This window comes from Phyllobates terribilis, unplaced genomic scaffold, assembly GCF_046119375.1.
Source record: "Phyllobates terribilis strain yellow unplaced genomic scaffold, ASM4611937v1 Scaffold_3__8_contigs__length_932513732, whole genome shotgun sequence".
Taxonomy (NCBI): domain Eukaryota; kingdom Metazoa; phylum Chordata; class Amphibia; order Anura; family Dendrobatidae; genus Phyllobates; species Phyllobates terribilis.
Genome location: NW_027362763.1, coordinates 528,728,781 through 528,753,276, shown reverse-complemented (window position 1 = coordinate 528,753,276; position 24,496 = coordinate 528,728,781).

The following is a 24,496-nucleotide window of genomic DNA, read 5'->3' as shown; positions in this document are numbered from 1 at the left end:
ACATAACAGGATGGGGGCGCAGGATGGGGGCAGCACATAAGGTGGGGGCAGCACATAACAAGGTGGGGGCAGCACATAACAAGATGGGGGGCAGCACATAACAAGATGGGGGGCAGCACATAAGTTTGGGACACAGTATGGGGGCAGCACATAACGTGATGAGCACATAACAGGATGGTGGCGCAGGATCCATCCTGTTATGTGCTTCCTGCATCCTTCTCCCTTGTCTTGTCATGTGCAGCCCCCATCCTGTTATGTGCTGCCACCATCTTATGTGCAGCCCCCTCCTGCACCCCCATCCTGTTATGTGCTACCCCATCCTGTTATGTGCAGCCCCCATCCTGTTATGTGCTTCCTCCTCCTGCACCCCCATCCTGCTATGTGCTCCCCAATCCTGTTACATGCTTTTCCATCCTGCGCCCCCTATCCTGTTATGTGCTGCCCCAATCCTGCGCAGGCACATAACAGGATGGAGGGGGCAACACAACAGGATGGGGGCGCTGGATGGGGGAAGCACAGAACAGGATGGTGGCAGCACACAATAGAATGGGGGCGCAGGGAGGGGAATGCACATAACAGGATGGGGGCACAGAATGAGGGCAGCACATAACAGAATGTGGTCGCAGGATGAGGGAAACACATAATAGGATGGGGGCGCAGGGTGGTGGCTGCAAAAAACAAAATGGGGGCAGCACATAACAGGATGGGGGCACAGGATGAGGGAAACACATAACAGAATGCGGGCACACATATCAGGATGTGGAAGCACATACTAGAATGGGGGCTGCACATAAGATGGGGGCGCAGGATGGGGGCAGCACATAACAGGATGGGGATGCAGGATGAGGGAGCACATAATAGGATGGGGATGCAGGATGAGAGAGCACATAACAGGATGGGGATGCAGGATGAGAGAGCACATAACAGGATGGGGATGCAGGATGAGAGAGCACATAACAGGATGGGGATGCAGGATGAGGGAGCACAAAACAGGATGGGGGTGCAGGATGAAGGAGCACATAACAGGATGGGGGCGCATGGTGGAGGCAGCACATAACATGATGGGGGCAGCACATAACAGGATGGGGGCTCAGGATGGGGGAGCACATAACAGGATGGGTATGCAGGATGAGGGAGCACAAAACAGGATGGGGGCGCATGGTGGAGGCAGCACATAACAGGATGGGGGCTCAGGATGGGGGAGCACATAACAGGATGGGGATGCAGGATAGGGGCAACACATAACAGGATGGGGGCAGCTAATAATAGGATGGGGGCAGCACATAACAGGATGAGGAAGAAGGATGGGGGCAGCACAAAATGATGGGGTCGCAGGATGGGGGCAGCACATAACAGGATGGGGAAATCACATAACGTGATGGTGGCACAGGATGAGGGCAGCACATAACAGAATGGAGGCACAGGATTGGGGGCGCAGGATGGGAGCAGCACATAACAGGATGGGCCGCAAAATGGGGGCAGCACATAACAGGATGGGGGCGCAGGATCCATCCTGTTATGTGCTTCCCTTATCCTTCTCCCCCATCTTGTCATGTTCTGCCCCCATCCTGTTATGTGCTTCTCCTATCCTGCGCCCCATCCTGTTATGGAGGCGCAGGATGGGGGAAGCACATAACAGAATGGGGGCGTAGGATTAGGGCAGCACATAACAGGATGGTGGTGCAAGATGGGGGAGCACATAACAGGATTGGGGTGCAGGGTGGGGCAAGCACATAACATGATGGGGGAGCAGGATGGGGGCAGCACATAACATGATGAGGGCACAGGATGAAGGCAGCACATAGAAGAATGGGGGCGCAGGATGAGGGAAGCACATAACGGGTTGGGGGCGCGGGATGGGAGCAGCACATAACATGGTGGGCACAGGTTGGGGGCAGCACATAACAGGATGAGGGCACAGGATGAAGGCAGCACAAAACAGGATGGGCTGCAGAATGGGGAAGCACATAACAGAATGGGGGCGCAAGATGAGGGAAGCACATTAGAGGATGGGGGTGCAAGATTGGGGGCTCAGGATGGGAGAATCTGACATAACATGATGGGCCGCAGGATGGGGGCAGCACATAACAAAATGGGGGCCGCAGAATGGGGGCAGCACATAACAGGATGGGGGCGCAGGATCCAACCTGTTATGTGCTTCCCACATCCTTGTCTCCCATCTTGTCATGCATGTGCTGCCCCGATCCTCCGCCGCCATCCTGTTATTTTCTTCCCCTATCCTCCTGTTATGTGCTGCACTATCCTGTGCCCCATCTTGTTATATGCCGCCCCCATCCTGCGCCCCCATCCTGTTATACGCTGAACCCATTCTGTGCTCCCATCCTGTTATATGCTGCCCCCATCCTGCGCCACCATCCTGTTATGTGCTGCCCCCATCCTGAGCCACCATCCTGTTATGTGCTGCCCCCATCCTGAGCCACCATCCTGTTATGTGCTGCCCCCATCCTGAGCCACCATCCTGTTATGTGCTGCCCCCATCCCACGCACATAATAGGATGGAGGGGCAGGATGGGGGAAGCACAGAACAGGATGGGGGCTTAGGATAGGGGCAGCAAATAACAGAATGGGGGAGCAGGATGAGGGCAACATATAACAGGATGGGGGAGAAGGATGGTGGCAGCACATAATATGATGGGGGCGTAGGATGGGGGCTGCAAAAAACAAAATGGGGGAAGCACATAACAGGATGGGGGCACAGGATGGGGGCAGCACATAACAGGATGCGGGCACATGATGGGGAAGGCACATAACAGGATGGGGGCACAGGATGGGAACTGTACATAAGATGGGGCAGCATATAACAGGTTTTGGTCGCAGGATGGGTGCGCAGGATGTGGGCTGCACATAACATGATGGGGGCGCAGGATGGGGACTGCACATAAGATGGGGCAGCACATAACAAAATGGGTGTGCCGGATGGGGACAGCACATAAAAGAATTGGGGCGCAGGATGAGGGAAACACAGAACAGGATGTTGGCGGAACATAACAGGATGGGGGAGCAGGATGGGGCAGCACATAACAGGATAGGGGGAGCAGGATGAGGCAGCACATAACAGGAGAGGGGAGCAGGATGGGGCAGCACATAACAGGATAGGGGCGCAGGATGGGGACTGCACATGAGATGGGGCAGCACATATCAGGATGGGGGAGCAGGATGGGGAAGCACATAACAGGATGGGGGCACCACAGAACAGGATGGGGGCGTAGGATTGAGGAAGCACATAACAGGATGGGGGAGCAGGATGGGGCAGCTCACCCCCTCAGACGCTCACCCCCTCTGACGCTCAACCCCTCCCCCCTCAGACGCTCACCCCCTCCCCCCTCAGACGCTCACCCCCTCACCCCCTCAGACACTCACCCCCTCAGACACTCACCCCCTCAGACGCTCACCCCCTCACCCGCTGACCCCCTCAGACGCTCACCCCCTCAGACGCTCACCCCCTCAGTCGCTCACCCCCTCAGACGCTCACCCACTCAGACGCTCACCCCCTCAGACGCTCACCCCCTCATTCCCTCAGACGCTCACCCCCTCATTCCCTCAGACGCTCACCCCCTCATTACCTGAGACGCTCACCCGCTCATTCCCTGAGACGCTCACCCCCACAGATGCTCATCCCCTCAGACGCTCACCCCCTCACACCCGCAGATGCTCACCCCTTCAGACGCTCACCCCATCATTCCCTCAGATGCTCACCCCCTCATTCCCTCAGACGCTCACCCCCTCATTCCCTGAGAAGCTCACCCCCTCATTCCCTCAGACGCTCACCCCCTCATTCCCTCAGACGCTCATCCCCTCATTCCCTCAGACGCTCAGCCCCTTATTCCCTCAGACGCTCACCCCCTCAGACGCTCACCCCCTCAGACGCTCACCCCCTCAGACGCTCACCCCCTCAGATGCTCACCCCCTCAGACGCTCACCCCCTCAGACGCTCACCCCCTCAGGCGCTCACCGCCTCACCCCCTCTGACGCTCACACCCTCAGACGCTCACCCCCTCACCCCCTCTGACGCTCACCCCCTCAGATGCTCACCCCCTCACCCTCTAAGACGCTCACCCCCTCACCCTCTAAGGCGCTCACCCCCTCAGACGCTCACCCCCTCAGACGCTCACCCCCACAGACGCTCACCCCCACAGACGCTCACCCCCTCAGGCGCTCACCCCCTCAGGCGCTCACCCCCTCACCCCCTCAGACGCTCACCCCCTCATTCCCTCAGACGCTCAACCCCTTATCGCCTCAGACGCTCACCCCCATATTCCCTCAGACACTCACCCCCTCAGATGCTCACCCCCTCAGAAGCTCACCCCCTCACCCCCTAAGACGCTCACCCCCTCATTCCCTGAGACGCTCACCCCCTCATTCCCTGAGACGCTCACCCCCTCATTCCCTCAGACGATCACCCCCTCATTCCCTCAGACGCTCACCCCCTCATTCCCTCAGACGCTTACCCCCTTATTCCCTCAGACGCTCACCCCCTCACCCCCTCAGACGCTCACCCCCTCAGACGCTCAGCCCCTCAGACGCTCAGATGCTCACCCCCTCAGACGCTCACCCCCTCTCCCCCTCAGACGCTCAACCCCTCAGACGCTCACCCCCTCTCCCCTTCAGACGCTCACCCCCTCACACCCTCAGACGCTCACCAACTGAGACGCTCACCCCCTCATGCCCTCAGACGCTCACCCCCTCACGCCCTCTGACGCTCACCCCCTCACGCCCTTAGACGCTCACCCCCTCACGCCCTTAGACGCTCACCCCCTCACCCCCTCAGACGCTCACCCCCTCATTCCCCCAGACGCTCACCCCCTCACCCCCCTCAGAGGCTCACTCCCTCAGGCGCTCACCCCCTCACCCCCTCAGACGCTCACACCCTCAGACGCTCACCCCCTCACCCCCTCTGACGCTCACCCCCTCACCCCCTCAGACGCTCACCCCCTCACCCTCTAAGACGTTCACCCCCTCACCCTCTAAGACGCTCACCCCCTCAGACGCTCACCCCCTCAGACGCTCACCCCCACAGACGCTCACCCCCACAGACGCTCACCCCCTCAGGCGCTCACCCCCTCAGGCGCTCACCCCCTCACCCCCTCAGACGCTCACCCCCTCAGACGCTCACACCCTCACCCCCTCTGACGCTCACCCCCTCAGACGCTCACCCCCTCACCCCCTCAGACGCTCACCCCCTCATTCCCTCAGACACTCAACCAGTTATCGCCTCAGACGCTCACCCCCATATTCCCTCAGACGCTCACCCCCTCAGATGCTCACCCCCTCAGACGCTCACCCCCTCAGGCGCTCACCCCATCAGACGCTCACCCCCTCATCCCTTCTGACGCTCACCCCCTCAGAAGCTCACCCCCTCACCCCCTAAGACGCTCACCCCCTCAGACGCTCACCCCCTCATTCCCTGAGACGCTCACCCCCTCATTCCCTGAGACACTCACCCCCTCATTCCCTCAGACGATCACCCCCTCATTCCCTCAGACGCTCACCCCCTCATTCCCTCAGACGCTCACCCCCTCATTCCCTCAGACGCTCACCCCCTCACCCCCTCAGACGCTCACCCCCTCAGCCCCTCAGACGCTCAGATGCTCACCCCCTCAGACGCTCACCCCCTCTCCCCCTCAGACGCTCAACCCCTCAGACGCTCACCCCCTCTCCCCCTCAGACGCTCACCCCCTCACACCCTCAGACGCTCACCCCCTGAGACGCTCACCCCCTCATGCCCTCAGACGCTCACCCCCTCACGCCATCAGACGCTCACCCCCTCAGACGCTCACCCCCTCATTCCCTCAGACGCTCACCCCCTCACCCCCCTCAGAGGCTCACCCCCTCAGACGCTCTCCCCCTCATTCCCTCAGACGCTCAACCCCTCATTCCCTCAGACGCTCACCCCCTCATTCCCTCAGATGCTCACCCCCTCATTCCCTCAGACGCTCACCCCCTCATTTCCTCAGAAGCTCACCCCCTCATTCCCTCTGACACTCACCCCCTCATTCCCTCAGACGCTCACCCCCTCATTCCCTCAGAAGCTCACCCCCTCATTCCCTCAGAAGCTCACCCCCTTATTCCCTCAGACGCTCACCTCCACACCCCCTCAGACGCTCACCCCCTCAGACGCTCACCCCCTCAGACGCTCACCCCCTCTGATGCTCACCCCCTCAGACGCTCACCCCTTCACACCCGCAGATGCTCACCCCCTCAGACGCTCACCCCATCATTCCCTCAGACGCTCACCCCCTCATACGCTCACCCCCTCATTCCCTGAGACGCTCACCCCCTCATTCCCTCAGACGCTCACCCCCTCAGACGCTCACCCCCTCAGACGCTCACCCCTTCAGACGCTCACCCCCTCAGACGCTCACCCCCTCAGACGCTCACCCCCTCAGGCGCTCACCCCCTCAGGCGCTCACCCCTCACCCCCTCAGAAGATCACCCCCTCACCCCCTAAGACGCTCACCCCCTCAGACGCTCACCCCCTCATTCCCTCAGATGCTCACCCCCTCATTCCCTGAGACGCTCACCCCCTCATTCCCTCAGACGATCACCCCCTCATTCCCTCAGACGCTCACGCCCTCATTCCCTCAGACGCTCACCCCCTCAGACGCTCACACCCTCAGACGCTCACCCACTCAGACGCTCAGCCCCTCAGACGCTCAGCCCCTCTCCCCCTCAGACGCTCACCCACTCTCCCCCTCGGACGCTCACCCCCTCACACCTTCAGACGCTCACCCCATCAGACGCTCACCCCCTCAGACGCTCACCCCCTCAGACGCTCACCCCCTCAGACGCTCACCCCCTCAGACGCTCACCCCCTCACGCCCTCAGACGCTCACCCCCTCACGCCCTTAGACGCTCACCCGCTAACCCCCTCAGACGCTCACCCCCTCATTCCCTCAGACGCTCACCCCCTCACCCCCCTCAGAGGCTCACCCCCTCAGACACTCACCCCCTCAGACGTTCTCCCCCTCATTCCCTCAGACGCTCACCCCCTCATTCCCTGAGACGCTCACCCGCTCATTCCCTCAGACGCTCACCCCCTCAGATGCTCACCCCCTCAGACGCTCACCCCCTCAGACGCTCACCCCCTGAGACGCTCACCCCCTCATTCCCTGAGACGCTCACCCCCTCATTCCCTCAGACGCTCACCCCCTCATTCCCTCAGACGCTCACCCCCTCTTTCCCTCAGACGCTCACCCCCTTATTCCTTCAGACACTCACCCCCTCAGACGCTCACCCCCTCAGACGCTCACCCCCTCAGACACTCACCCCCTCAGACGCTCAGACACTCACCCCCTCAGACGCTCATCCCCTCATTCCCACAGACACTCACCCCCTTATTCCCTCAGACGCTCACCCCCTCAGAAGCTCACCCCTTCACCCCCTCAGACGCTCACCCCCTCAGACGCTCACCCCCTCAGGCGCTCACCCCCTCAGACGCTCATCCCCTTAGACGCTCACCCCTTCAGACGCTCAACCCCTCAGACACTCAACCCCTCAGACACTCAACCCCTCAGACACTCAACCCCTCAGACACTCAACCCCTCAGACACCCAACCCCTCAGACACTCAACCCCTCAGACACTCAACCCCTCAGACACTCACCCCCTCAGACGCTCACCCCATCACCCCCTCTAACGCTCACCCCCTCTGACGCTCACCCCCTCTCCCTCTCAGACGCTCACCCCCTCACACCTTCAGACGCTCACCCCATCAGACGCTCACCCCCTCAGACGCTCACCCCCTCAGACGCTCACCCCCTCAGACGCTCACCCCCTCACGCCCTCAGACGCTCACCCCCTCACGCCCTTAGACGCTCACCCGCTAACCCCCTCAGACGCTCACCCCCTCATTCCCTCAGACGCTCACCCCCTCACCCCCCTCAGAGGCTCACCCCCTCAGACACTCACCCCCTCAGACGTTCTCCCCCTCATTCCCTCAGACGCTCACCCCCTCATTCCCTGAGACGCTCACCCGCTCATTCCCTCAGACGCTCACCCCCTCAGATGCTCACCCCCTCAGACGCTCACCCCCTCAGACGCTCACCCCCTCAGACGCTCACCCCCTCATTCCCTGAGACGCTCACCCCCTCATTCCCTCAGACGCTCACCCCCTCATTCCCTCAGACGCTCACCCCCTCTTTCCCTCAGACGCTCACCCCCTTATTCCTTCAGACACTCACCCCCTCAGACACTCACCCCCTCAGACGCTCACCCCCTCAGACGCTCACCCCCTCAGACACTCACCCCCTCAGACGCTCAGACACTCACCCCCTCAGACGCTCATCCCCTCATTCCCTCAGACACTCACCCCCTTATTCCCTCAGACGCTCACCCCCTCAGAAGCTCACCCCTTCACCCCCTCAGACGCTCACCCCCTCAGGCGCTCACCCCCTCAGACGCTCACCCCCTCAGACGCTCAACCCCTCAGACACTCAACCCCTCAGACACTCAACCCCTCAGACACTCAACCCCTCAGACACTCAACCCCTCAGACACTCACCCCCTCAGACGCTCAACCCCTCAGACACTCAACCCCTCAGACACTCACCCCCTCAGTTGCTCACCCCCTCAGTCGCTCACCCCCTCAGACGCTCACCCCCTCAGACGCTCACCCCCTCATTCGCTCAGACGCTCACCCCCTCATTCCCTCAGACGCTCACCCGCTCATTCCCTGAGACGCTCACCCGCTCATTCCCTGAGACGCTCACCCCCTCATTCCCTGAGACGATCACCCCCTCATTCCCTCAGACCCTCACCCCCTCAGACCCTCATCCCCTCAGACCCTCACCCCCTCATTCCCTCACCCCCTCATTCCCTCAGACGCTCACCCCCTCATTCCCTCAGACGCTCACCCCCTCATTCCCTCAGACCCTCACCCCTTCATTCCCTCAGACGCTCACCCCCTCATTCCCTCAGACACTCACCCCCTCATTCCCTCAGACGCTCACCCCCTCATTCTCTCAGACACTCACCCCCTCAGACGCTCACCCCCTCAGACACTCACCCCCTCAGACACTCACCCCCTCAGTCGCTCACCCCCTCAGACACTCACAGCCTCAGTCGCTCACCCCCTCAGACGCTCACCCCCTAAGACACTCACCCGCTCACCCCCCTCTGACGCTCACCCCCTCTCCCTCTCAGACGCTCACCCCCTCAGACGCTCAACCCCTCTCCCCCTCAGACGCTCACCCCCTCACCCCCTCAGACGCTCACCCCCTCAAACGCTCACCCCATTAGACGCTCACCCCCTCAGACGCTCACCCCCTCAGACGCTCACCCCCTCAGACGCTCACCCCCTCAAGCCCTCAGACGCTCACCCCCTCAGACGCTCACCCCCACAGACGCTCACCCCATCAGACGCTCACCCCCTCAGACGCTCACCCCCTCAGACGCTCACCCCCTCAGACGCTCACCCCCTCATTCCCTGAGATGCTCACCCCCTCATTCCCTCAGACGCTCACCCCCTCATTCCCTCAGATGCTCACCCTCTCATTCCCTCAGACGCTCACCCCCTCATTCCCTCAGAAGCTCACCCCCTCAGACGCTCACCCCCTCATTCCCTCAGACGCTCACCCCCACACCCCCTCAGACTCTCACCCCCTCAGACGCTCACCCCCTCAGACGCTCACCCCCTCATTCCCTGAGACGCTCACCCCCTCATTCCCTCAGACGCTCACCCCCTCTTTCCCTCAGACACTCACCCCCTTATCCCCTCAGACGCTCACCCCCTCAGACGCTCACCCCCTCAGACGCTCACCCCCTCAGACGCTCACCCCCTCAGACACTCACCCCCTCAGACGCTCACCCCCTCAGAAACTCACCCCCTCAGACACTCACCCCCTCAGACGCTCACCCCTCATTCCCTGAGACGCTCACCCCCTCATTCATTGAGACGCTCACCCCCTCATTCCCTCAGACCCTCACCCCCTCAGACCCTCACCCCCTCAGACCCTCACCCCCTCAGACCCTCACCCCCTCATTCCCTCAGACCCTCACCCCCTCATTCCCTCAGACTCTCACCCCCTCATTCCCTCAGACGCTCACCCCCTCATTCCCTCAGACCCTCACCCCCTCAGACCCTCACCCCCTCATTCCCTCAGACGCTCACCCCCTCATTCCCTCAGACGCTCACCACCTCACCCCCTCAGACGCTCCCCCCCTCCCCCCTCAGACGCTCACCCCCTCAGACGCTCACCCCCTCAGACGCTCAACCCCTCAGACGCTCACCCCCTCAGACGCTCACCCCCTCAGACGCTCACCCCTTCAGAAGCTCACCCCCTCAGACGCTCACCCCCTCAGACGCTCACCCCCTCAGACGCTCACCCCCATATTCTCTCAGACGCTCACCCCATATTCCCTCAGACGCTCACCCCCTCAGATGCTCACCCCCTCAGACGCTCACCCCTTCACACCCGCAGATGCTCACCCCCTCACCCCCTCAGACGCTCACCCCATCATTCCCTCAGACGCTCACCCCATCATTCCCTCAGACGCTCACCCCCTCATTCCCTCAGACGCTCACCCCCTCATTCCCTCAGACGCTCATCCCCTCAGAGGCTCACCCCCTTATTCCCTCAGACGCTCACCCCCTCAGATGCTCACCCCCTCACCCCCTCAGACGCTCACCCCTTCAGACGCTCACCCCCTCAGACGCTCACACCCTCAGGCGCTCACCCCCTCAGACGCTCACCCCCTCAGACGCTCACCCCCTCACCTCTTCTGACGCTAACCCCCTCACCCCCTCAGAAGCTCACCCCTAAGACGCTCACCCCCTCAGACGCTCACCCCCTCATTCCCTCAGATGCTCACCCCCTCATTCCCTGAGACGCTCACCCCCTCATTCCCTCAGACGATCACCCCCTCATTCCCTCAGACGCTCACCCCCTCATACGCTCACCCCTCACCCCCTCAGACGCTTACCCCCTCACCCCTTCAGACGCTCACCCACTCAGACGCTCAGCCCCTCAGACGCTCACCCCCTCAGACGCTCAGATGCTCACCCCCTCAGACGCTCACCCCCTCTCCCCCTCAGACGCTCACCCCCTCAGACGCTCAACCCCTCTCCCCCTCGGACGCTCACCCCCTCACACCTTCAGACGCTCACCCCATCAGACGCTCACCCCCTCAGACGCTCACCCCCTCACGCCCTCAGACACTCACCCCCTCACGCCCTTAGACGCTCACCCGCTAACCCCCTCAGACGCTCACCCCCTCATTCCCTCAGACGCTCACCCCCTCACCCCCCTCAGAGGCTCACCCCCTCAGACGCTCACCCCCTCAGACGTTCTCCCCCTCATTCCCTCAGACGCTCACCCCCTCTCCCCCCTCAGACGCTCAACCCCTCAGACGCTCACCCCCTCAGACGCTCACCCCCTCACACCCTCAGACGCTCACCCCCTCACACCCTCAAACGCTCACCCCCTGAGACGCTCACCCCCTCATGCCCTCAGACGCTCACCTCTTCACGCCCTCAGACGCTCACCCCCTCACGCCCTTAGACGCTCACCCCCTCAGACGCTCACCCCCTCATTCCCTCAGACGCTCACCCCCTCACCCCCCTCAGAGGCTCACCCCCTCGGACGCTCACCCCCTCAGACGCTCTCCCCCTCATTCCCTCAGACGCTCACCCCCTCATTCCCTGAGACGCTCACCCCCTCATTCCCTCAGACGCTCACCCCCTCATTCCCTCAGATGCTCACCCCCTCATTCCCTCAGACGCTCACCCCATCATTCCCTCAGAAGCTCACCCCCTCATTCCCTCAGACGCTCACCCCCTCATTCCCTCAGACGCTCACCCCCTCATTCCCTCAGACGCTCACCCCCTCATTCCCTCAGAAGCTCACCCCCTCATTCCCTCAGAAGCTCACCCCCTCATTCCCTCAGATGCTCACCCCCACACCCCCTCAGACGCTCACCCCCTCAGACGCTCACCCCCTCAGACGCTCACCCCCTCAGACGCTCACCCCCTCATTCCCTGAGACGCTCACCCCCTCATTCCCTGAGACGCTCACCCCCTCATTCCCTCAGACGCTCACCCCCTCATTCCCTCAGACGCTCACCCCCTCTTTCCCTCAGACACTCACCCCCTTATTCCCTCAGAAGCTCACCCCCTCAGACGCTCACCCCCTCAGACGCTCGCCCCCTCAGACGCTCGCCCCCTCAGACGCTCACCCCCTCAGACGCTCACCCCCTCAGACACTCACCCCCTCACCCCCTCAGACACTCACCCCCTCAGACGCTCACCCCCTCAGACACTCACCCCCTCAGTCGCTCACCCCCTCAGTCGCTCACCCCCTCAGACGCTCACCCCTTCAGACGCTCACCCCCTCAGACACTCACCCCCTCAGACACTCACCCCCTCAGACACTCACCCCCTCAGACACTCACCCCCTCAGACACTCACCCCCTCAGTCGCTCACCCCCTCAGACGCTCACCCCCTAAGACACTCACCCGCTCACCCCCCTCTGACGCTCACCCCCTCATTCGCTCAGACGCTCACCCCCTCAGACGCTCACCCGCTCATTCCCTGAGACGCTCACCCGCTCATTTCGAGACGCTCACCCCCTCTTTCCCTGAGACGCTCACCCCCTAATTCCCTCAGACCCTCACCCCCTCAGACCCTCATCCCCTCAGACCCTCACCCCCTCATTCCCTCAGACCCTCACCCCCTCATTCCCTCAGACCCTCACCCCCTCATTCCCTCAGACCCTCACCCCCTCATTCCCTCAAACGCTCACCCCCTCGTTCCCTCAGACACTCACCCCCTCATTCCCTCAGACGCTCACCCCCTCATTCCCTCAGACGCTCACCCCCTCAGACGCTCACCCCCTCAGACGCTCACCCCCTCAGACGCTCACCCCCTCAGTTGCTCACCCCCTCAGTCGCTCACCCCCTCAGACGCTCACCCCCTCAGACGCTCACCCCCTCATTCGCTCAGACGCTCACCCCCTCATTCCCTCAGACGCTCACCCGCTCATTCCCTGAGACGCTCACCCGCTCATTCCCTGAGACGCTCACCCCCTCATTCCCTGAGACGATCACCCCCTCATTCCCTCAGACCCTCACCCCCTCAGACCCTCATCCCCTCAGACGCTCACCCCCTCATTCCCTCACCCCCTCATTCCCTCATTCCCTCAGACGCTCACCCCCTCATTCCCTCAGACGCTCACCCCCTCATTCCCTCAGACCCTCACCCCTTCATTCCCTCAGACGCTCACCCCCTCATTCCCTCAGACACTCACCCCCTCATTCCCTCAGACGCTCACCCCCTCATTCCCTCAGACACTCACCCCCTCAGACGCTCACCCCCTCAGACACTCACCCCCTCAGACACTCACCCCCTCAGTCGCTCACCCCCTCAGACACTCACAGCCTCAGTCGCTCACCCCCTCAGACGCTCACCCCCTAAGACACTCACCCGCTCACCCCCCTCTGACGCTCACCCCCTCATTCCCTCAGATGCTCACCCCCTCAGACGCTCACCCCCTCATTCCCTCAGATGCTCACCCCCTCATTCCCTCAGATGCTCACCCGCTCAGACCCTCACCCCCTCATTCCTTCAGACCCTCAACCCCTCATTCCCTCAGACTCTCACCCCCTCATTCCCTCAGACGCTCACCCCCTCATTCCCTCAGACCCTCACCCCCTCATTCCCTCAGACGCTCACCCCCTCAGACGCTCACCCCCTCAGACGCTCACCCCCTCAGACGCTCACCCCCTCAGAAGCTCACCCCCTCAGACGCTCACCCCTCAGACGCTCACCCCCTCTGACACTCACCCCCTCTGACACTCACCCCCTCAGACAATCACCCCCTCAGACGCTCACCCCCTCATTCCCTCAGATGCTCACCCCCTCACCCCCCTCAGATGCTCACCCCCTCAGACGCTCACCCCCTCTGACGCTCACCCCCTCTGACGCTCACCCCCTCAGACGCTCAACCCCTTATTCCCTCAGACGCTAACCCCCATATACCCTCAGACGCTCACCCCCATATTCCCTCAGACGCTCACCCCCTCAGACGCTCACCCCTTCACACCCGCAGATGCTCACCCCCTCAGACGCTCACCCCATCATTCCCTCAGACGCTCACCCCATCATTCCCTCAGACGCTCACCCCCTCATTCCCTGAGACGCTCACCCCCTCATTCCCTCAGACGCTCACCCCCTCATTCCCTCAGACGCTCATCCCCTCAGAGGCTCACCCCCTTATTCCCTGAGACGCTCACCCCCTCAGACGCTCACCCCCTAACCCCCTCAGACACGCACCCCTTCAGACGCTCACCCCCTCAGACGCTCACCCCCTCAGACGCTCACCCCCTCAGACGCTCACCCCCTCACCCCTTCTGACGCTCACCCCCTCAGAAGCTCACCCCCTAAGACGCTCACCCCCTCAGACGCTCACCCCCTCATTCCCTCAGATGCTCACCCCCTCATTCCCTGAGACGCTCACCCCCTCATTCCCTCAGACGATCACCCCCTCATTCCCTCAGACGCTCACCCCCTCATTCCCTCAGACGCTCACCCCCTCATTCCCTCAGACGCTCACCCCCTCAGACGCTCACCCCCTCACCCCCTCAGACGCTTACCCCCTCACCCCTTCAGACGCTCACCCACTCAGACGCTCACCCCCTCAGACGCTCACCACCTCAGACGCTCAGATGCTCACCCCCTCAGACGCTCACCCCCTCAGACGCTCACCCCCTCTCCCCCTCAGACGCTCACCCCCTCAGACGCTCAACCCCTCTCCCCCTCGGACGCTCACCCCCTCACACCTTCAGACGCTCACCCCATCAGACGCTCACCCCCTCAGACGCTCACCCCCTCACGCCCTCAGACGCTCACCCCCTCACGCCCTCAGACGCTCACCCCCTCACGCCCTCAGACGCTCACCCGTTAACCCCCTCAGACGCTCACCCCCTCATTCCCTCAGATGCTCACCCCCTCACCCCCCTCAGATGCTCACCCCCTCAGACGCTCACCCCCTCAGACGTTCTCCCCCTCAGACGTTCTCCCCCTCATTCCCTCAGACGCTCACCCCCTCATTCCCTGAGACGCTCACCCCCTCATTCCCTCAGACGCTCACCCCCTCATTCCCTCAGATGCTCACCCCCTCATTCCCTCAGACGCTCACCCCCTCATTCCCTCAGAAGCTCACCCCCTTATTCCCTCAGACGCTCACCCCCTCATTCCCTCAGAAGCTCACCCCCTTTTTCTCTCAGAAGGTCACCCCCTTATTCCCTCAGACGCTCTCCCCCACACCCCCTCAGACGCTCACCCCCTCAGATTCTCACCCCCTCAGACACTCACCCCCTCAGACACTCACCCCCTCAGACACTCACCCCCTCAGACACTCACCCCCTCAGACGCTTACCCCCTCAGACGCTCACCCCCTCAGACGCTCACCCCCTCAGACACTCACCCCCTCAGACACTCACCCCCTCAGACACTCACCCCCTCACCCCCTCAGACGCTCACCCCCTCAGACGCTCAACCCCTCATTCCCTCAGACGCTCATCCCCTCATTCCCTCAGACACTCACCCCCTTATTCCCTCAGACGCTCACCCCCTCACTCCCTCAGAAGCTCACCCCCTCACCCCCTCAGACGCTAACCCCCTCAGACGCTCACCCCCTCAGACGCTCACCCCCTCAGGCGCTCACCCCCTAAGGCGCTCACCCCCTCAGACGCTCACCCCCTCAGACGCTCAGATGCTCACCCCCTCAGATGCTCACCCCATCACCCCCTCTAACGCTCACCCCCTCTGACGTTCACCCCCTCTCCCTCTCAGACGCTCACCCCCTCAGACGCTCAACCCCTCTCCCCCTCAGACGCTCACCCCCTCAGACGCTCACTCCATTAGACGCTCACCCCCTCAGATGCTCACCCCCATAGACGCTCACCCCCTCACGCCCTCAGACGCTCACCCCCTCAAGCCCTCAGACGCTCACCCCCTCAGACGCTCACCCCCACAGACGCTCACCCCATCAGACGCTCACCCCCTCAGACGCTCACCCCCTCATTCCCTCAGACGCTCACCCCCTCACCCCCCTCAGAGGCTCACCCCCTAAGATGCTCACCCCCTCAGACGCTCTCCCCCTCATTCCTTGAGACGCTCACCCCCTCATTCCCTGAGACGCTCACCCCCTCATTCCCTCAGACGCTCACCCCCTCATTCCCTCAGACGCTCACCCCCTCATTCCCTCAGACGCTCACCCCCTCATTCCCTCAGACGCTCACCCCCTCATTCACTCAGAAGCTCACCCCCTCATTCCCTCAGACGCTCACCCCCGCATTCCCTCAGACGCTCACCCCCTCACCCCCTCTGTGGCTCACCCCCTCACCCCCTCTGTGGCTCACCCCCTCACCCCCTCTGTGGCTCACCCCCTCAGACGCTCACCCCCTCATTCACTCAGACGCTCACCCCCTCATTCCCTCAGACGCTCACCCCCTCATTCCCTAAAACGCTAACCCCCTCATTCCCTGAGACGCTTACCCCCTTATTCCCTCAGACGCTCTCCCCCTCACCCCCTCAGACACTCACCCCCTCAGACGCTCACCCCCTCAGACGGTCACCCCCTCAGACGGTCACCCCCTCACCACCTCAGACGCTCACCCCCTCAGACCCTCAGATGCTCACCCCCTCAGACGCTCACACCCTCAGACGCTCACCCCCTCAACCCCTCAGATGCTCACACCCTCTGACGATCACGCCCCCAGACGCTCACCCCCTCACCCCCTAAGACGCTCACCCCCTCAGACGCTCACCCCCTCAGACGTTCACCCCCTCAGACGTTCACCCCCTCATTCCCTCAGACGCTCACCCCCTCAATTCCTCAGACGCTCACCCCCTCAGACGCTCACCCCCTTATTCCCTCAGACGCTCACCCCCTCATTCCCTCAGACGCTCACCCCCTTATTACCTCAGACGCTCACCCTCTCACCACCTCAGACGCTCACCCCCTCAGACGCTCACCCCCTCAGACGTTTACCCCCACAAACGCTCACCCCCTCAGACGCTCACCCCCTCATTCCCTCAGACGCTCACCCCCTTATTTCCTCAGACGCTCACCCCCTCACCCCCTCAGACCCTCACCCCCTCAGACGCTCACACCCTCACCCCCTCAGTCGCTCACTCCCTCAGACGCTCACCCCCTCAGATGCTCACCCCCTCACCCCCTCTAACGCTCACCCCCTCTGACACTCACCCCCTCAGACGCCCACCCCCTCAGACGATCACCCCATCTTCCCCTCAGACGCTCACCCCCTCAGACGCTCACTCCCTCAGACGCTCACCCCCTCTCCCCCTAAGACGCTCACCCCCTCTGACGCTCACCCCCTCAGACGCTCACCCCCTCAGACGCTCACCCCCTCAGACGCTCACCCCCTCAGACGCTCACCCCCTCATTCCCTCAGATGGTCACCCCCTCATTTCCTGAGACGCTCACACTCTCATTCCCTGAGACGCTCACCCCCTCATTCCCTAAGACGCTCACCCCCTCATTCCCTCAGACTCTCACCCCTTATTCCCTCAGACGCTCACCCCCTTATTACATCAGACGCTCACCCCTTCAGACGCTCACCCCCTCAGACGCTCACCCCCTCAGACGCTCACCCCCTCAAACGCTCACGCCCTCATTCCCTCAGACGCTCACCCCCTCAGACGCTCACCCCCTCAGACGCTCACCCCCTCAGACGCTCACCCCCTCAAACGCTCACCCCCTCAGACGCTCACCCCCACACCCCCTCAGACGCTCACCCCCTCAGACGCTCACCCCCTCGCCCCCTCAGATGCTCACCCCCTTAGACGCTCACTCCCTCAGACGCTCACCCCCTCGCCCCCTCAGATGCTCACCCCCTCAGACGCTCACCCATTCAGAAGCTCGCCCCCTCAGACGCTCACTCCCTCAGACGCTCACCCCCTCAGGCGCTCAACCCCTCAGACGCTCACCCACTCACCCCCTCAGATGCTCACCCCTTCAGACGCTCACCCCCTCAGACGCTCGCCCCCTCAGACGCTCGCCCCCTCAGACGCTCGCCCCCTCAGACGCTCACCCCCTCAGATGCTCGCCCCTATTAGGCGCTCACCCCCTCAGACGCTCACCCCCTCACCCCTTCAGATGCTCACCCCCTTAGACGCTCACCCCCTCTAACGCTCGCCCCCCTCAGACGCTCACCCCCCAGACGCTCACCCCCCTAGACACTTACCCCCTCTGACGCTTACCCCCTCTGACGCTCACCCCCTCTGACGCTCACCCCCTCAGATATTCACCCCCTCAGATGCTCACCCCCTCACACCCTCAGACGCTTGCCCCCTCAGACGCTCACCTCCTCATCCCCTCGGACGCTCACCCCCTCACACGCTCACCCCCTCACCCCCTCAGACGCTCAACCCCTCAGAAGCTCACCCCCTCTGACGCTCACCCCCTCTGACGCTCACCCCTTCTGACGCTCACTCCCTCAGACGCTCACTCCCTCAGACGCTCACCCCCTCACACCCCTTAGATGATCGCCCCCCTCCGACGCTCACCCCCTCAGACGTTCACCCCCTCAGACGCTCACCCCCTCATTCCCTTAGACGCTCACCCCCTCATTCCCTCAGACGCTTACCCCCTCAGACGCTCACCCCCTCACCCCCTCAGACGCTCACCCCCTCAGACGCCTACCCCCTCAGACGTTCACCTCCTCAGCCCCTCAAACGCTCACCCTCTCGGACGCTCACCCCCTCAGATGTTCACCCCCTCACCCCCTCAGATGCTTACCCCCTCAAACTCTCACCCCCTCAGGCGCTCACCCCCTCATACGCTCACCCCCATTCCCTCAGACGCTCACCCCCACACCACCCTCAGACGCTCACCCCCTCAGACACTCACCCCCTCACCCCATCAGACGCTCACCCCCTCAGACGCTCTTTCCCTCAGACGCTCACCCCCTCATTCCCTCAGACGCTCACCCCCTCACCCCCTCGGACGCTCACCCCCTCAGACGCTCACCCCCTCAGACGCTCACCCCCTCAGACGCTCACCCCCTCATTCCCTCAGACGCTCACACCCTCACCTCCCTCAGATGCTCACCCCCTCAGACGCTCACCCCCTCAGACGCTCACCCCCTCAGACGCTCACCCCCTCAGAAGCTCACCCCCTCATTCCCTCAGACGCTCACCCCCTCACCTCCCTCAGATGCTCACCCCCTCAGATGCTCACCCCCTCAGACGCTCACCCCCTCACCCCCTCAGACGCTCACCCCCTCAGACGCTCACCCCCTCATTCCCTCAGACGCTCACCCCCTCACCTCCCTCAGACACTCACCCCCTCAGACGCTCACCCCCTCAGACGCTCTCCCCCTCAGAAGCTCACCCCCTCAGACGCTCACCCCCTCAGACGCTTACACCCTCAGACGCTCACTCCCTCAAAGGCTTACCCCCTCAGACGCTCAACCCCTCAGACACTCGCCCCCTCAGACGCTCACTCCCTCAGACGCTCACCCCCTCAGATGCTCGCCTCCCTCAGGCTCTCACCCCCTCGCCCCCTCAGATGCTCATCCCCTTAGACACTCACTCCCTCAAAGGCTTAGCCCCCCAGACGCTCATCCACTCAGACGCTCGCCCCCTCAGACGTTCACTCCCTCAGACGCTCACCCCCTCAGACGCTCGCCCCCCTTAGGCGCTCACCCCCTTAGACGCTCACCCACTCACCCCCTCAGATGCTCACCCCCTCAGACGCTCACCCCCTCACCCCCTCAGACGCTTACCCCCTCAGACGCTCACCCCCTCAGACGCTCACCCCCTCAGATGCTCACCTCCTCAGACCCTCACCCCCTCAGACGCTCACCCCATCACCCCCTCGGAAGCTCACCCCCTCAGACTCTCACCCCCTCACCCCCTCTGACGCTCACCCCATCAGACGCTCACCCCCTCAGACGCTCACCCCCTCAGACTCTCACCTCCTCACCCCCTCGGAAGCTCACCCCCTCAGACGCTCATTCCCTCAGACGCTCACCCCCTCTGACGGTCACCCCCTCTGACGGTCACCCTCTCACCCGCTCGGAAGCTCACCCCCTCAGATGCTCACCCCCTCAGATCCTCACCCACTCTGACGCTCACCCCCTCTGACGCTCACACCATCAGACGCTCACCCCCTCACCCCCTCAGACGCTTACCTCCTCAGACGCTCACCCCCTCGGAAGCTCACCCCCTCGGACGCTCACCCCCTCGGACGCTCACGCCCTCGGACGCTCACGCCCTCGGACGCTCACGCCCTCGGACGCTCACGCCCTCAGACGCTCACCCCCTCTGACGCTCACCCCCTCTGACGCTCACCCTCTCACCCCCTCTGACGCTCATCCCCTCTGACGCTCACCCCCTCTGACGCTCACCCCCTCTGACACTCACCTCCTCAGACGCTCACCCCCTCACCCCCTCAGACGCTCACCCCCTCAGACGCTCACCCCCTCACCCCCTCAGACGATCACCCCCTCAGACGATCACCCCCTCAGACGCTCACCCCCTCAGACGCTCACCCCCTCAGACGATCACCCCCTCAGACGATCACCCCCTCAGACGATCACCCCCTCAGACGCTCACCCCCTCAGACGCTCACCCCCTCAGACGCTCACCCCCTCAGACGATCACCCCCTCACCCCCTCAGACGCTCACCCCCTCAGACGATCACCCCCTCAGACGATCACCCTCTCAGACGATCACCCCCTCACCCCCTCAGACGCTCACCCCCTCACCCAATCAGACGCTCACCCCCTCACCCCCTCACCCAATCAGACGCTCACCCACTTACCCCCTCACCCAATCAGACGCTCACCCACTCAGACGCTCACCCCCTCAGACGCTAACCCCCTCATTTCCTCAGACGCTCACCCCTTCACCCCCTCAGACGCTTACACCCTCAGACGCTCACTCCCTCAAAGGCTTACCCCCTCACACGCTCACCCCCTCAGACGCTCGCCCCCTCAGACGCTCACTCCCTCAGACGCTCACCCCCCTCAGGAGCTCACCCCCTCAGATGTTCACGCCCTTAGACGCTCACCCCCTCAGACACTCGCCCCTCAGACCCTCGCCCCTCAGACGCTCACCCCCTCAGACGCTCACCCCCTCAGACGCTCACCCCGTCTCCCCCTCAGACGCTCACCCCCTCAGAAGCTCACCCCGTCAGACGCTCATCCCCTCAGAAGCTCACCCCCTCATTCCCTCAGACGCTCACCCCCTCACCCCCCTCAGACTCTCACACCCTCATTCCCTCAGATGCTCACCCCCCTCAGACGCTCACGCTCACCCCCTCGGATGCTCACCTCCTCTGACGCTCACCCCCTCTGACGCTCACCCCCTCTGAGGCTCACCCCCTCTGACGCTCACCTGCTCAGAAGCTCACCCCCTCAGACGCTCACCCCCTCAGACGCTCACCCCCTCAGACGCTCAGCCCCTCTCCCCCTCAGACGCTCACCCCAGCAGACGCTCACCCCCTCTCCCCCTCAGACGCTCACCCCATCAGACGCTCACCCCCTCAGATGCTCACCCCCTCATTCCCTCAGACGTTCACCCCCTCATTCCCTCAGACGCTCACTCCCTCATTCCCTCAGACGTTCACTCCCTCATTCCCTCAGACGCTCACCCCCTCAGACCCTCACCCCCTCTGACGCTCACCCCCTCGGACTCTCACCCCCTCGGACGCTCACCCCCTCGGACGCTCACCCCCTCACCCCCTCAGACGCTCACCCCCTCAGACGCTCACCCCCTCAGACGCTCACCCCCTCAGACGCTCACCCCCTCAGACGCTAAACCCCTCAGACGCTCACCCCCTCAGACGCTCACCCCCTCAGACGCTCACCCGCTCACCCCCTCAGACTCTCACCCGCTCACCCCCTCAGACACTCACCCCCTCAGATGCTCACCCCCTAACCCCCTCAGACGCTCACCCCCTAAGATGCTCACCCCCTAAGATGCTCACCCCCTCAGACGCTCACCCCCTCAGACGCTCACCCCCTCAGACCCTCACCCCCTCAGACGCTCACCCCCTCAGACGCTCACCCCTTTAGACGCTCACCCCCTCACCCTCTCAGACACTCACCCTCTCAGACACTCACCCTCTCAGACACTCACCCTCTCAGACACTCACCCTCTCAGACGCTCACCCCCTCAGACGCTCACCCCCTCAGACGCTCACCCGCTCATCCACTCAGACGCTCACCCGCTCACCCCCTCAGACGCTCACCCGCTCACCCCCTCAGACTCTCACCCGCTCACCCCCTCAGACGCTCACCACCTCACCCCCTTAGACGCTCACCCCCTCACCCATTCACCCCCTTTGACGCTCACCCCCTCAGAAGCTCATCCCCTCAGACGCTCACCCCCTCAGACGCTCACCCCCTCAGACGCTCACCCGCTCACCCCCTCAGATGCTCACCCCCTCACCCCCTCAGACGCTCACCCCCTCAGATGCACACCCCCTCAGAAGTTCACCCCCTCAGAAGTTCACCCCCTCTGACGCTCACCCCCTCTTACGCTCACCCCCTCTGACGTTCACCCCCTCTGACGCACACCCCCTCTGACGCACACCCCCTCAGACGCACACCCCCTCACCCCCACAGACGCTCACCCCCTCAGACGCTCACCCCCTCAGACGCTCACCCTCTCACCCCCTCACCCCTTCAGACGCTCACCCCCTCAGACGCTCACCCCCTAACCCCCTCAGATGCTCACCCCCTAAGATGCTCACCCCTTCACCCCCTCAGATGTTCACCCCCTCAGACCCTCACCCCCTCAGACGCTCACCCCCTCAGACGCTCACCCCCTCAGACGCTCACCCCCTCACCCTTCAGACGCTCACCCCCTCAGACGCTTACCTCCTCAGATGCTCAACCCCTCAGACGCTCAACCCCTCACTCCCTCAGACGCTCACCCCCTCACTCCCTCAGACGCTCACCCCCTCACTCCCTCAGACGCTCACCCCCTCAGACGCTCAGCCCTCAGAGGCTCACTCGCTCACCCCCTAAGACGCTCACCCGCTCACCCTCTCAGACTCTCACCCGCTCACCCCCTCAGATGCTCACGCCCTCAGACGCTCTCCACCTCACCCCCTTAGACACTCTTCCACTCACCCCCTCAGACGCTCACCCATTCACCCACTCAGACGCTCACCCCCTCAGACGCTCACCCCCTCACCCTCTTAGACACTCAACCCCTCACCCTCTCAGACGCTCACCCCCTCAGAAGCTCACCCCCTCAGACGCTCAGCCCCTAATAAGCTCACCTCCTCAGACGCTCACCCCCTAATACGCTCACCCCCTAATACGCTCACCCCCTAATACGCTCACCCCCTCAGACGCTCACCCCCTCAGACGCTCACCCCCTCAGACGCTCACCCCCTCAGACGCTCAACCCCGTAGCCCCTCAGACGCTCACTTCCTCACCCCATCAGACGCTCACCCCCTCAGACGCTCACCCGCTCACCCCCTCAGACGCTCACCCCCTCAGACGCACACCCCCTCAGACGCACACCCCACTCACACGCTCACCCCCTCATACGCTCACCCCCTCATACGCTCACCCCCTCATACGCTCACCCCCTCAGACGCTCACCCCCTCAGACGCTCACCCCCTCAGACGCTCACCCGCTCAGACGCTCACCCGCTCAGACGCTCACCCGCTCACCCCCTCTGACGCTCACCCCCTCAGACGCTCATCCCCTCAGACGCTCACCCCCTCACCCCTTCAGACGCTCATCCCCTCAGACGCTCACCCCCTAAGACGCTCACCTGCTCACCCCCTCACCCCCTCTGACGCTCACCCCCTCTGACGCTCACCCCCTCTGACGCTCATCCCCTCTGACGCTCATCCCCTCTGACGCTCATCCCCTCAGACGCTCACCCCCTCAGACGCTCACCCCCTCACCCCCTCAGACGTTCATCCCCTCAGACGTTCATCCCCTCAGACGCTCATCCCCTCACCCCCTCAGACGCTCATCCCCTCAGACGCTCATCCCCTCACCCCCTCAGACGCTCATCCCCTCAGACGCTCATCCCCTCAGACGCTCACCCCCTCAGACGCTCACTCCCTCAGACGCTCACCCGCTCACCCCCTCACCCCCTCAACCCCTTAGACATTGACCCCTTTGACGCTCACTCCCTCAGACGCTCACCCGCTCACCCCCTCTGATGCTCACCCCCTCTGACGCTCACCCCCTCTGATGCTCACCCCCTCTGATGCTCACCCCCTCTGACGCTCACCCCCTCTGACGCTCACCCCCTCACCCCCTTAGACACTCACCCCCTCACCCCATCAGACACTCACCCCCTCACACGCTCACCCCCTCAGAGACTCAGACGCTCAACCCCTCTGACGCTCACCCCCTCAGGCGCTTACCCGCTCACCCCCTCTGACGCTCACCCCCTCAGACCCTCACCCCCTCAGATGCTCACCCCCTCAGACGCTCACCCCCTCACCCCATCAGACGCTCACCCCCTCAGACGC